General features: G+C 52.2%; 1 pseudogene; it reads left to right on the top strand.

The window, feature by feature from the left end:
* The first annotated feature begins 192 nt into the window (after nt 1-192).
* LOC102378580 lies at nt 193-11,197 on the top strand (annotated as a pseudogene).
* Nucleotides 11,198-11,742: the final 545 nt, after the last annotated feature.

Below are 11,742 nucleotides of genomic sequence, written 5' to 3'. Positions count from 1 at the left end.
GGCGGCGAGAGCTGCACCGAGGCGGTGCCCCTGTCACACAGGCTTCGGCTGGGGCAGGTGCCGGCATCGCAGCTGCACGTGCAAGTCTTTCACTCGGCTCGTCAGTGAATCGCCGTGTGCCTGCGGGGTGGTCCCTGCCGCCCCGTCTCTCCCAGCCCAGCTCCCCCATGACAGGTTGGTCTTGTCCCCAGGTCGCGGTCAGTGTGACGGCCGGGGAGGTGACCGTGGGCAGGGTGCAGCCCGCCGGGGCGCTACAGCAGCCTGGCGACTTCTGGCTGGAGCAGGCGCAAGCCCAGCCTGCAGATCTCTGTGCGGAGGAGGCAGCACCGAGGGAAATGGCAAGGCCTCGGGACCAGGCCCCTTGTTGCCCCAGAGAGGAGCCGCTGCCAGACGCGGGATCTGGTGAGGGGCCACGTGCAGGCCAGGGCCAGGGCCTGGGCCTGGGCCTGGGGGTCTCGGGGGCTGTCCTGCTTGTGGGGAAGAGGCTCAAGCGTCTCCCCTTGCCGGGGACAGCGCTCTGATGTCTGTAGGTGGGCAGCCGTGGGTGGGACGCCCGGCCTGTCTCGATGTATGTGCAGCACCCAGGGGAGAGAGGCTTTATCTTGGTTGTGCCTTGTCCTGCCGCCATGGGAACAAGCAATGACCTGATTCACGGTCCACCAATCCGTGCTCCCTTCTTCGGCTGTTTCTCCTCTGGCGTGAGCCCTCCGTGCCCAGGTCTCCCCAGGACGAGGCCCTTCCTCAGCAGCCAGTGAGGAGCTGTGGCTCTGCCTTTCCCAGCAGCAGCAGGCGCAGCCCCGCAGTGGGAAGGTCTCTGTGCCAGGACATGCAGCTGGGGGAAGTGGCTTTCCTTGTTCCCCCCTCTCTGAACAGGCCACGCCTCCTGGGGAACGCTAACCTCGCATTTCCCCACCACTGCCTTAAAACAAGGGGATAACATGCCCCCCCTCCCCATACCTCCAGCTTCTTTCCCTGGGAGCAAGGTCCCTGCGGGCCCTGACACAGTGCTGTGATCGCTGGCCCGGGACAGAGCTACAGGGGTCCTCTCCAGCTTCTGCTAGCAAGAGCAGTGGGAAATTGAGTCCTCTGTCTCCCCGCTCTCCCACACAGTAAAGCCTCCAGCTGCTGCAGTCGGAGACTAGTACCGGACAACAGGGCTTTCATGTGCTAGGAGCAGCAGGGCTGACCTGTGCATTTTCTTCCCTACGCACAGGTGCAGAGACCATGAGCAGAGCTCATCAGCAGCTTCCTGAAGAAGGGCCTGCAAACCTGGAGCTGCTGAGGACTTCCCCGGGAAGGCTGGGGGAGAGGGCGCCACAGAGCCCTGAGCTGGGCCAGCTGCAGAAGGGGCAGGGCAGGCCGGCAAAGCAGGGGGAAAGCATGGAGGTGAGCAGGGCACGAGCTCCAACAGGCTGCACCCACATCCCATGTCAGTCAACAATGGAGGATTTTGCACATCTGTGTGTCATGGCCCATCCTGCACACAGCTGTCACACAGGGATTGCGGAGAAGGTGGTGGGGGCTGAAGGCAGCTGGAGCAGGAGACACTGATGGGGTAACGCTTGTGGCTACAGCTCCAGGAGGTCTTTGAGGACGTGGCTGTGTATTTCACGCGGGCAGAGTGGGAGCTCCTGGAAGATGCAGACAAGGTGCTTTACCGGGACCAGATGCTGAGGAACTGTGAAGCCCTCATTTCCCTGGGTAAAGCTGTTTCCTGCTTCTCCCTGTTGCCATGTCAGCTGTGTCGCTTATTGTCTTCTCCCTGCTTCTGAGCACTCATCCCTGTGAACCTTTCCCTGATGCTTGAAATCCATATCCTCCCCCATGGCTCCATGGGTGACCAGGCCTCTCTGGCATTTCGTATCAACATGTGCTCCTTTTGATCTGGCTGCCTTCATCTGAGTCGTTCCTGTTCTTGTAGCCCCCGGTGCTTCCATATGCAGTCATTTCTTAGCAAGGGGGTCTCCCATTTCAATGTGGTTGTGTCATCTCAAGTTAATTGGGCAAAAGAATTCACTGCCAGCTTTTCCTTGGGAAATGCTTCTGATTTCCTCCTTTTCCTGCCTAGCCTGTCCTGTCCTGTCCCACACATCTAACACTCCAAGCATGCTCAGTCAGTGCTGTCTAAATCCTCTTTCTTCTCATTTGGTTGCAACCTAGCAGAAGGTAATGGAAGTCTTAGTGTCTGCTACTATCACCCCTGGGATTTGAATTTCCTCCACTCGGTCTCTAGTGACATGTGGACACGTGTTGGACCTGGGGTACTTCTGTCACCAGGTCCCTGGAAGCATCTGCCCACGTTGCTTCCTAATGTCTTCATCTGAACAGGCTGCAGGCTTTCGGTTGGCTGTGTTTACTTGGAGACTTGCTCTGAAGCTCGCTCTGCTGTTTCCAGAAGTTGCATAGATTCCAGGAGCAGGATAAGACATGTCAAATGCCGGTTGTTTCTCGGCCTCTTGTGGGCTAAGATCAAGTTGCATTGATCTGATATGGGCTAGGATCGAGTGTAATCACTGCAATGGTCTTGGTACCTGAGCCAGAATAGATTTAAATGGCAGTGTGTAGTTGAGTGTGCACCCCTGTCCAAATGTGGAAAGAACTCCCTGCAAGAGACTTGTAAATAGCTTCCTGCTGGCCAGTGTCCAGTGGGAGGATCTCGGCTACACCCCTCCATTATAGAAGTGTGGAAGTCCTCCTAGCTTCATCCTGTGGCCTCGTGCTGCTCCAAGGGCAGGTGAGCCTTGGGGGCGTCTGAACCCATGTCCTTCTGGTTTGGGCCTGCATATGGGATGCCTGCCAATCAATTTGGGACTATCTAAAGCTGAAATGTCTGGGGTGGAGAATACTTGCCAGTTCGAGTGCCACATACGGTTTTTGAAAGATTGAATTTTGCTCAGTCAAAAAGGATTTGTAACATGTGGCTAATTTGACCTGGAACATGAAAAAATTTCCAAAATAAAAACAAAAATGTGCAGAGCTCAAGTATTTAGCTTCACGTTCCTTTTCTAGCACTTCCTTTTCCTTCCAGTTCCCCCAAAGGACTTCCTTAGGGAACCGCTCCCAGACTATTTGTAGAACAGCAAAGACCATGTCAACCATTCCTACGTTATGGGCGTTCACGTGCTGAAAAGATGTCTTCTTCTGCCTTGTGTTGTCCATGTCCAGGACACGTGGGACCTTTTGTTTGTTTGTTTGTTTGAAACCCTGCAGGATTCTCCCGCCTGTGTGCTCATCTCTCCTTTTTGGGAATATCCTCCCACTGCATGCAATGATTCTTTTTATTGCCACTGCAGTTCGTATAAAATCTTCCCTTCCTCTGCCTTGTTGGTGAGTGATTCTCTCTCCTACAAAGAAGTGTCCTGGTTAGCCATCTGGCCTGGATTCTGACCACTGCCACCTGGCCTCGCATTAAACCTTTGTGGAAAAGAAACTCACCTCTGTTCCTTTCCCTTGAATGACATTGATAACACAGGTGTTGTCCAGCTGCCAGAATGTCCAGTGTGTTTTTATTTTTGTGCCTCATCAAAAGTGAAAGCTTAATCTTTTTGCTGTCTAGCACATCACATGGCACTGCATCTCCACCCCCTGTTGGGCTGAAACTCCAGTCCTTCTTTGTGGGCAAGGAGAACTATGTGATTAACTCACAGGACTCGTCTGAAAATCAGTCAGATTTTCCCTCCCCCCACCGCCTGTTCAGATGCGACGCCCCTGCCATTGGTTCGGGCCTGACCCTGTTCCACCCCCACTTCCCACTGGTTCGGGACCGACCCCCTTCCCTGCTGCCGCCATTTCGGGGTGACCCCATTCCCCGCCACTGCCAATTCGGGTCCCACCGCATTGTCCCCTCCTCCCCACTTGTTTGGGTCTGACCCCACTCCACCATCCTCCCCTCCGTGTCTCTCTGGCGCATTTCCATCTGCTTGCCTCCCCTCCCCTGTATCCCTGCCAGCCCCGTCCCTTCAAGACACCCCGCTGTGTGGCAGGCCCAACCCCAGCCAGTCCCCACTGCCTGTTGCCTTCCACTCCCTGCTGGCTCTTGTGGGGGATGGGCTGGGTATGTTCAGCCAGTCAGTGCCTTCTCTCTTGGCAGTGCATGCATAGTTGGCCCGGAGCATTAGGGACAGACGGACAGACTTCTGGGAGATCTGTCAACTTGATGACAAAACCAGATTCAATTTTCCTTCCATCACCTCCGTCCCTGGGAAATCTGTTGGTCTTGCAGCCTTTTTATAAAGCTCAGGGTTGTTGTTGATTTGTTTCCTATTACTGTCCCCGCACCACCTGGGTGACAAAGGCCATCATCTATCAAATGCTTTTCCCTGCAGTGCCTTCTCTGGACTGAATCACAAACTCTCTTTAACCACTGCCCCAAACAGGATATCCAGGCCCCACACCCAACTTAATCCGCTGCATCCAGCAAGGACAGGAGGAGCTCTGGGTCTGTGGTGATGAGGACCATGGGGAAATCTCAAGCTCTGAGGACCTGTGGCTAGGTGAGTCATGGCTGTCCCCTTCCCCAAGTCTCCTTTCAGAAATGCTCTATGTCTGCAGTGACGGCCTGAAACCTGCAGACCTGTCCTGTGCTGCCCTTCCAGGGTGCTGACCTCAACTAGTTTATGCTGTAGTGTGTGCAGGCAGGTGGCTTTCCCGTGCCCTGAAATTCCAGACTGTGGAGACGAGCAGTCGTTCGCTTCTACCCACCTCTAACTTAAGCTGCGGGGGGACAACCGAGTTTGCTGCGTTAATCTTTAGGCACAGGCCTGGTTTCCAGAAGGATACCATGATCTTAGTTTTCCATCTTCATTCAGTAGTGTGCGAGTTGAGTCCTCATTCCAAAGTAGCCAGACCTCTTAGCACCCTGTCCCACGGCATGATGGGATTTGTAGCTCCCCTTGGAAATCAGCAGGTTTATGTGAAGTTGTGTGTAGTCATTATTGTAGGACACAAGAGAGGCTGGAGCTGTGCCTGTTATCTCCTTATCAAGTCGACCTGGAACCCAGGAAGTGTTGATTCCTGGTCTCAGCCTGTATTGAATGGCTCTATGGGGGGAGTGCGATTCACAAGCTTTCGTGTTTCAGGGGGAAGTGAATCCCCCAAGGCTTGTGCCATTGTGTTTCGTCTCTGGACCGTGAGTGTCACAGAACCTGGGATTCAGCACAAAGTCCACATGAAGGTTAATGCCAAAGCCTTTGTCCCAGTGCAGATTCTGGTGATGTGCAGGCCTCCTGTGCTTCATCAGCAGAGGAAAGCCCTATGGGCTCGTTCCCTGCCCCAGAACTTTCCCTGGAAGCAGATAGTGTTGCACTTACAAACCGGATTTTTAACCTAGTGCTTTAAGAATTGACACAACACTTCGTTGATGAATACCAGAAAGACTTTCTTTACTAACTACTAACAGGTTACAAAACCAAATGACAAAGGTTCTTTCCCAATATCAAATAAATGAGCTGTATTACCACACAGTCTTTATATTAGAGCCAGTGACTCTACTCATGCAGGCCTAAAGCTAGTTCAAGTCTTCAGCCTTCTCAAAGCGTGGATCTATTGCCTTAGTCCAGCTGGGGGCAGGTTACAGTTTCCCTTTTCCCCCTGGAGAAGATGCCCACCATCTGCTGGCACTTTGCCCTTGTTATACTTGTTCAGTTGTATAGCTTCAAAGCATTTTTTCTAGATAGTTGGTTAATCAAAGTTTGAACAAAGCAGGCAAGGACAGAATTAACATATTGCAATTACATCCTGTTTGTGTGTGTGTTTGTGAAGTTTGAAAGCTTTTGACCAGTTTTGGAATGGGATGGGTATTGACTGAATGAGATGCCTTCAGGGAGTTGATTACAGAATACTATCTTTTGATAGTTATTTTAACAGTGGAGCTGCATCAAATGATTTCTGACAGACACTTGACAGCCATTAAATACCTGTTTTGAGAGAGGTGTTTAGATTTTTACAAGCTTCCTTGGCTGTATGGGATACCTCTTATTGGACCAAAGCAGGTTTGATAAAATGTAAATGGAGATAAGAAGAAGAATAAATAGGTTTGAATTTCAGGAAAGTACCCTGGTTTAGCATAATAAACATTTAGAGACTGACTGCCTGTTTTGAGAAATATACCCTAATTGATAAATGCAAATGCAGGGTAGTGAGGATCGAAGGCCCCTAGGGCAATAAGCGTGAGTTAATTTGGGGTTAGATACAGTCAGTGAGTAGCCTGACTTAGCATAATAAACATTGGGTACATTAGGAATGTAACACAAGAGATGTGATCAATTTGGAATTGTTTTTTTTTCACATGGTCCCAGCCACGATATTGCATTTTTATACAAAAGGTATTGTTTTAGCAGTTCAATAATTTAAATGGCCAAGCTTTTACAGTTATCAGGTAGGACACACAACCCTGCTCCTTCCAAAAGGGAGAGCCACAGCTCTTAAATGCTCCCCTCCCAAAGCAGGCTTTGAAAGTAGGAGGGATGAACCATATGGGCTTTTTCTACCAAGTAGTAGCAGTTGTAGTAATGTAAGGCCATATTCCCCACACATCTTTGACTGCTGTTGAGCCCCCAAAATCCATTGTGAGGCTGTTCATCCTGCTACCAGCTGAGAAGGTGGCTCTGACCTCCACTGAGCAGGGAACATTAGCCTGCCACAGGGGCTTGTTCCTCCCTCAAGCCCAGCACTTGGGGTTGGGCAGGAAGACCTTGTTCTTTTAAGGAAAGGCAGGTGCCCAGGTCCAGTCATGCTTGAAAGCCTGTTGCAGCAGAGGGAATAGCAGTGGCAGGGACTAACTTGGAGTTCCTCTTCCCCACGTAGGAGGTGCCTGGCTGCTGAGCAGAGCAGAGGAAGGGCCTGCAACTCTGGAGTCACCCGGGATTACCCCAGGGAGTTTGGGCAAGACGGAGTCCGTGAGACTTGAGGACAAACGATGGCTCAAGAGCCAGGGGAAGCCCCAAAAGCAGAAGGAGAATGTAGCAGTGACCCAGATGCGATCTCTCCTTGGGGGTGAGAGTGAAGAAGGAACAGAAGCCAGACGGAGCCCTGGGTGCAGGGAAAGATTTGTGGAGCTGAAGAGCCATGAAGCCAAGTTCCTCTGGAGAGAGACCCCGAATTTGAGGCGAGCCAGCAGGAAGGGCCTCAGAGGGAAGCAGGAGCTCCCCACCACGCCCAGGGGCAGAGGCCGCCCCTGCCCTGAGTTCTGGAAAAGCTTTAGCTTCCCCTCACTCCTGGCTCTGCACAAGATAAGCTACATTGGGGCAAAACCCCACCTAGGCGCCAAGTGTGGGAAGGGCTTCACCTGTGGCTTCGCCCAAGCTGCTCATTGCAAGATGCGTTCTGGAGAGCTCCCGCACCACTTAACCAGATTTGGGAGGAGCTTTGTGTGCCGCTCAGAAGTAAGAAAGCACCAAGATGTGCATAGGGGAAACTGTCAGTACCGTTGTGTCACGTGTGGCAAGACCTTCACTCGTTTCTTCTCCCTAGCTCAGCACTGGCACATTCACGCGAGGGATAAACAGCATCGGTATCCTGAGTGTGGGAGGCGTTTCAGACGTTCCACCAACCGAGCCAAACCCCAGCGCATCCACGCAGGGCGGAAGCCACATCAGTGCTGTGCCACTTGTCCAACCACCATTGCCTCCTTGCAGGGAAGAAACCACACCAGTGCTCTGTGTGTGGGAAGAGCTTTATCCGCTCCTCCAGCCTGGCCAACCACAAGTGCATCCACACAGGGAAGAAGCCACATCAATGCTCTCAGTGTGGGAAAAGCTTTACCTACTCCTCCAGCCTAGCCTACCATCAGCGCATCCACACAGGGGAGAAGCCACATCAATGCTCTCAGTGTGGGAAAAGCTTTACCTACTCCTCCAGCCTAGCCTACCATCAGCGCATCCACACAGGGGAGAAGCTGCATCAATGCTCTGAGTGTGGGAAGAGATTTCGTGCATTCTCCCACCTGACCAGACACCAGCGCATTCACACAGGGGAGAAGCCATATCAGTGCTCTGTGTGTGAGAAGAGCTTTACCCGCTCCTCCAGCTTGGCCAACCACCAGCGCATACACACAGGGGAGAAGCCACATCAGTGCCTTGATTGTGGGAAGAGATTCAGTGTATCCTTCAGGCTGACCGAACACAAGCGCATCCACACAGGGGAGAAGCTGCATTACTGCTCTCAGTGTGGGAAGAGCTTTACCCAGTTCTCCAATCTGACCGTGCACCAGCGCATCCACACAGGGGAGAAGCCACATCAGTGCTCTCAGTGTGGGAAGAGGTTTACCCAGTCCTCCAGCCTAGCCATGCACTGGAGCATGCACACAGGGGAGAAGCCACATCAGTGCTCTCAGTGTGGGAAGAGCTTTGCCCGCTCCTCCTACCTTGCTAATCACCAGCGCATCCACAGAGGGGAAAAGCCACATCAGTGCTGTGTTTGTGGGAAGAGATTCAGTGAGTCCTCCAGCCTGCCCAAACACAAGCGTATCCACACAGGGGAAAAGCCACATCAGTGCTCTAAATGTGGGAAGAGCTTTGCCAGATCCTACCATCTGACCATGCACCAGCGCATCCACACAGGAGAAAAGCCACATCAGTGCTCTGACTGTGGGAAGAGCTTTGCCTGTTCCTCCAACCTAGCCACACACCAGCGCATCCACACAGGGGAGAAGCCACATCAGTGCTCCGAGTGTGGGAAGAGTTTCCATGAATTCTCCCACTTGACCAGACATCAGCGCATCCACACAGGGGAGAAGCCACATCAGTGCTCTGAGTGTGGGAAGAGTTTCCGTGAATTCTCCCACTTGACCAGACACCAGCGCATCCACACAGGGGAGAAGCCTCATCAGTGCTCTGAATGTGGGAAGAGCTTCACCCAGTCCTCAAACCTGGCTGTACACCAGCGCATCCACAAACGAGAGAAGCCACATTAATGTTTTGAATGTGGAATGAGATTCAGCAGTTCCTTCAGCCTGACCAAACACGACTGCATCCACAGAGGGGAGAAGCCACATCACCGCTCTGAGTGTGGGAAAAGAGTCAGTGATTTCTCCAGCCTGAGGAAACACAAGTGCATCTACATAGGGGAGAAGCCAAATCAGTGCTCTGAATGTGGGAAGAGGTTTACCTGTTCCTCCAACCTGGCCATACTCTAGCGCATCCACAGAGAGGAGAAGCTACATCGGTGATATGTGTGGGAGAAGAGCTTCATCCACACCTGCAGCCTGGCATTCCACCAGCGCATCCTCACAGGCTAAAAGCTACATTATTGCTTTGTGTGTGGGAAGAGCTTTGCGATATTGTCCCACCAATCTGTCAGGTTTTGCTTCTCAGCCTCCCTCCAGAGTTATGCATGCCTTGGTGCATGTCAGTCCCCCTCCCTCCTGCCCTTAGCTGCACTCTCTCTAATCCAGTTTCTGATCAGAAAGCTATCGTACTGAACATGGTATCCCTGTGGCTGGGCTCTGTGCCCTCTCCTCAACTGAGATGTGAATTGAGAAGAACCCAGAAACCTTTCCAGGGCAGATCTCTCTGAGTTCCCAGCCTTTTCCCTTTGCCAAGGTTCACCATTGTCCAGGGCTTGTTGCAACACCTCAGTAAAAAGAGTTGGTTGCCTTCAAGGCCTCACTCCTATGTACTGCTGTGTAGCAAGGGCAGTGCCCTTTTGAAGGAGCCTGTGGCCAGGGGGCAATAGAGTGCCTTTTCCTGGGGAAATGGGGGCAGGGGGAAGGAGGTGCAGGCTGTGGCAGTTCCTGCATCCTATGCAAGGTCACAGTAAGTGTTAGACCCCGACTCCATGCGGTACCCAACGACTAGGGAGACGACGGTCCAGTTACGCGTGGATCCTGTTACTCATTAGCCAGAGCAGGGAGCAAACACCAGCACACATTGCTCGCTACTGCTTTATTCAGAATGGAGACAGCTTCGGACAGGGGCCTCGCCATTAGAGACGGGGTCCTGCTCCAAACAATAGGTTTTTCTTACAGTTATACACTTTGGTTCATACTCATTAACGTTTACTCCTCCTTTGTCTTGCTTTGTCTTCCTCAGAAAATGGTTGACACAGTAGAAATGGTTACTTAGCATAAGTAAATGGCTGGTCTAGCTTGCGTCCTGCCTTGTGGTCAGGAGCTCTGCTAGGCCACAGGTCATGCCTTGTATTCAGCTGCAAATCCAGTGCTCTCTAATAATCCAAATTATTGTCACCCTAACAGTAAGTATGAGGACATTGTCTTGGTGAAATGCAGCATGTTATCATGTCTGGGGAATATTCCCTGATTGGTAGAATCACAATAGACCATGTCACATGCACAGGAACTTGCTTTGGCTTCACTTGTTCTTCTCCAGACAAAATCCAAGGACCCAGAGACACCCTGGGTGTAACACCCTTGGATGATAGTCCAGCTGTGGCACCACTGCCTTCCTGCTGTCCCTGCCAAATAACCTTATGTTAGAGCAGAGAGACAAGTCCTGCTGGCATGCTGGGCCAGCTGGAAAAGCTAACTGGGATATCTGCTTGGTTTGAGGGCACACCCCTCAGCTCCTGCTCATCTGACGAGCCACCCAGAGCTCAAGCTGCCTCTGTCTCCTCACTAGAGAGGGAGACGGGACCCAGGGTAGGGTAGACACAATGTAGGTGTGAGAGTGGAGGAGGAGGGCCGGACCTGGAACCGGAGGTGTGGGTCTTGTCCTGGAGCGGTGAGGGTGGGGGGAAGTGTATGGAGGACAGAGAGAAACTATTCTCCGGGGTCGCAGGGGATGGGATAAGGCGTGCTGATTGGAATCAGGCCATCACTTGGCTGTGTGGGAAATGCTGAGGGCTTGAAGGAATGATGGGTTCCTTGAATACACAGGTGGTCACACCATCCCACTGCCACTGTCCTGCATGGCCTGATGATGTACGAGTGAAGTTGCAACTGTTTTTGGCCAGGATCCGAGTGTTTTCAAAGTCCCGAGCTGAAGAAATGGGTGGGGATTCTCACTTGCTCGCAGGAGTACCATATTATCTTGCATGCAACATACCCTACCCCTTTTTTATTTTTGGCAAGCAAGAATATAAAAGAAAAAGATTTCTCCAGGGTCACAGCCAACTGTGTGGTAGAGAATAAGTCCTCCTGGGAATATAGAATTGGGGTCCACACTTGCCACATACTTTATATCTGGCCAGTTTAGATGCCAGGCATCCGATCCGGAGCTCCCAATCGGTTTCCTGCTTCGATTTGGCCGAAGCGGCTCTGAAGCTTTGGAGCCCATTCGGAGATCCGGCCATAGGGTATAATGGGGAGTCAATGAAATGTCTATAACTTTGTTGTTGTTTTTGTCTCATTTGGATGAAACTTGCAGGGATGTTCGTCTCTGCTGAGGGCATGAAGCCTGCCAAGTTTCAAGAAGATGAGTACAGGGGTTTGGGAGGGAACTACATTCCAGATTCTTGAAAGCTAAACTCGTATGTCACGTGTATGTGTTACACCACTTGGGGGTGAAAACTGCAGGGGTGGTGGCCCCTGGTGAGGCCATGAAGCCTGTCTAGTCTCAGATAGGTGTAGGGGCTTGGGGGGAATTGTGCTTCCAGCTGCTGACAGGCAAAACTTGTGACATAGATGACCCTGTGTGTGTTAAGGCACAGCGGGCTGAAAGCTGTGGGATGAGAACAGAGACAATCTGCATGTGCATGTGCGTGGCTCTGTCCTGGCCCTTCCCGGCCTTTCCTGAGTGAATGGTCACGCTGCCAGGGAGGAGCCACAGCTCCCAGCTTGTCCAAGCT

Source organism: Alligator sinensis, unplaced genomic scaffold (assembly GCF_000455745.1).
Source record: "Alligator sinensis unplaced genomic scaffold, ASM45574v1 scaffold831_1, whole genome shotgun sequence".
In the NCBI taxonomy this organism is placed as follows: domain Eukaryota; kingdom Metazoa; phylum Chordata; order Crocodylia; family Alligatoridae; genus Alligator; species Alligator sinensis.
The sequence above is the reverse complement of the archived record's forward strand: the minus strand, read 5'-3'. Positions and strand labels throughout refer to the sequence as shown.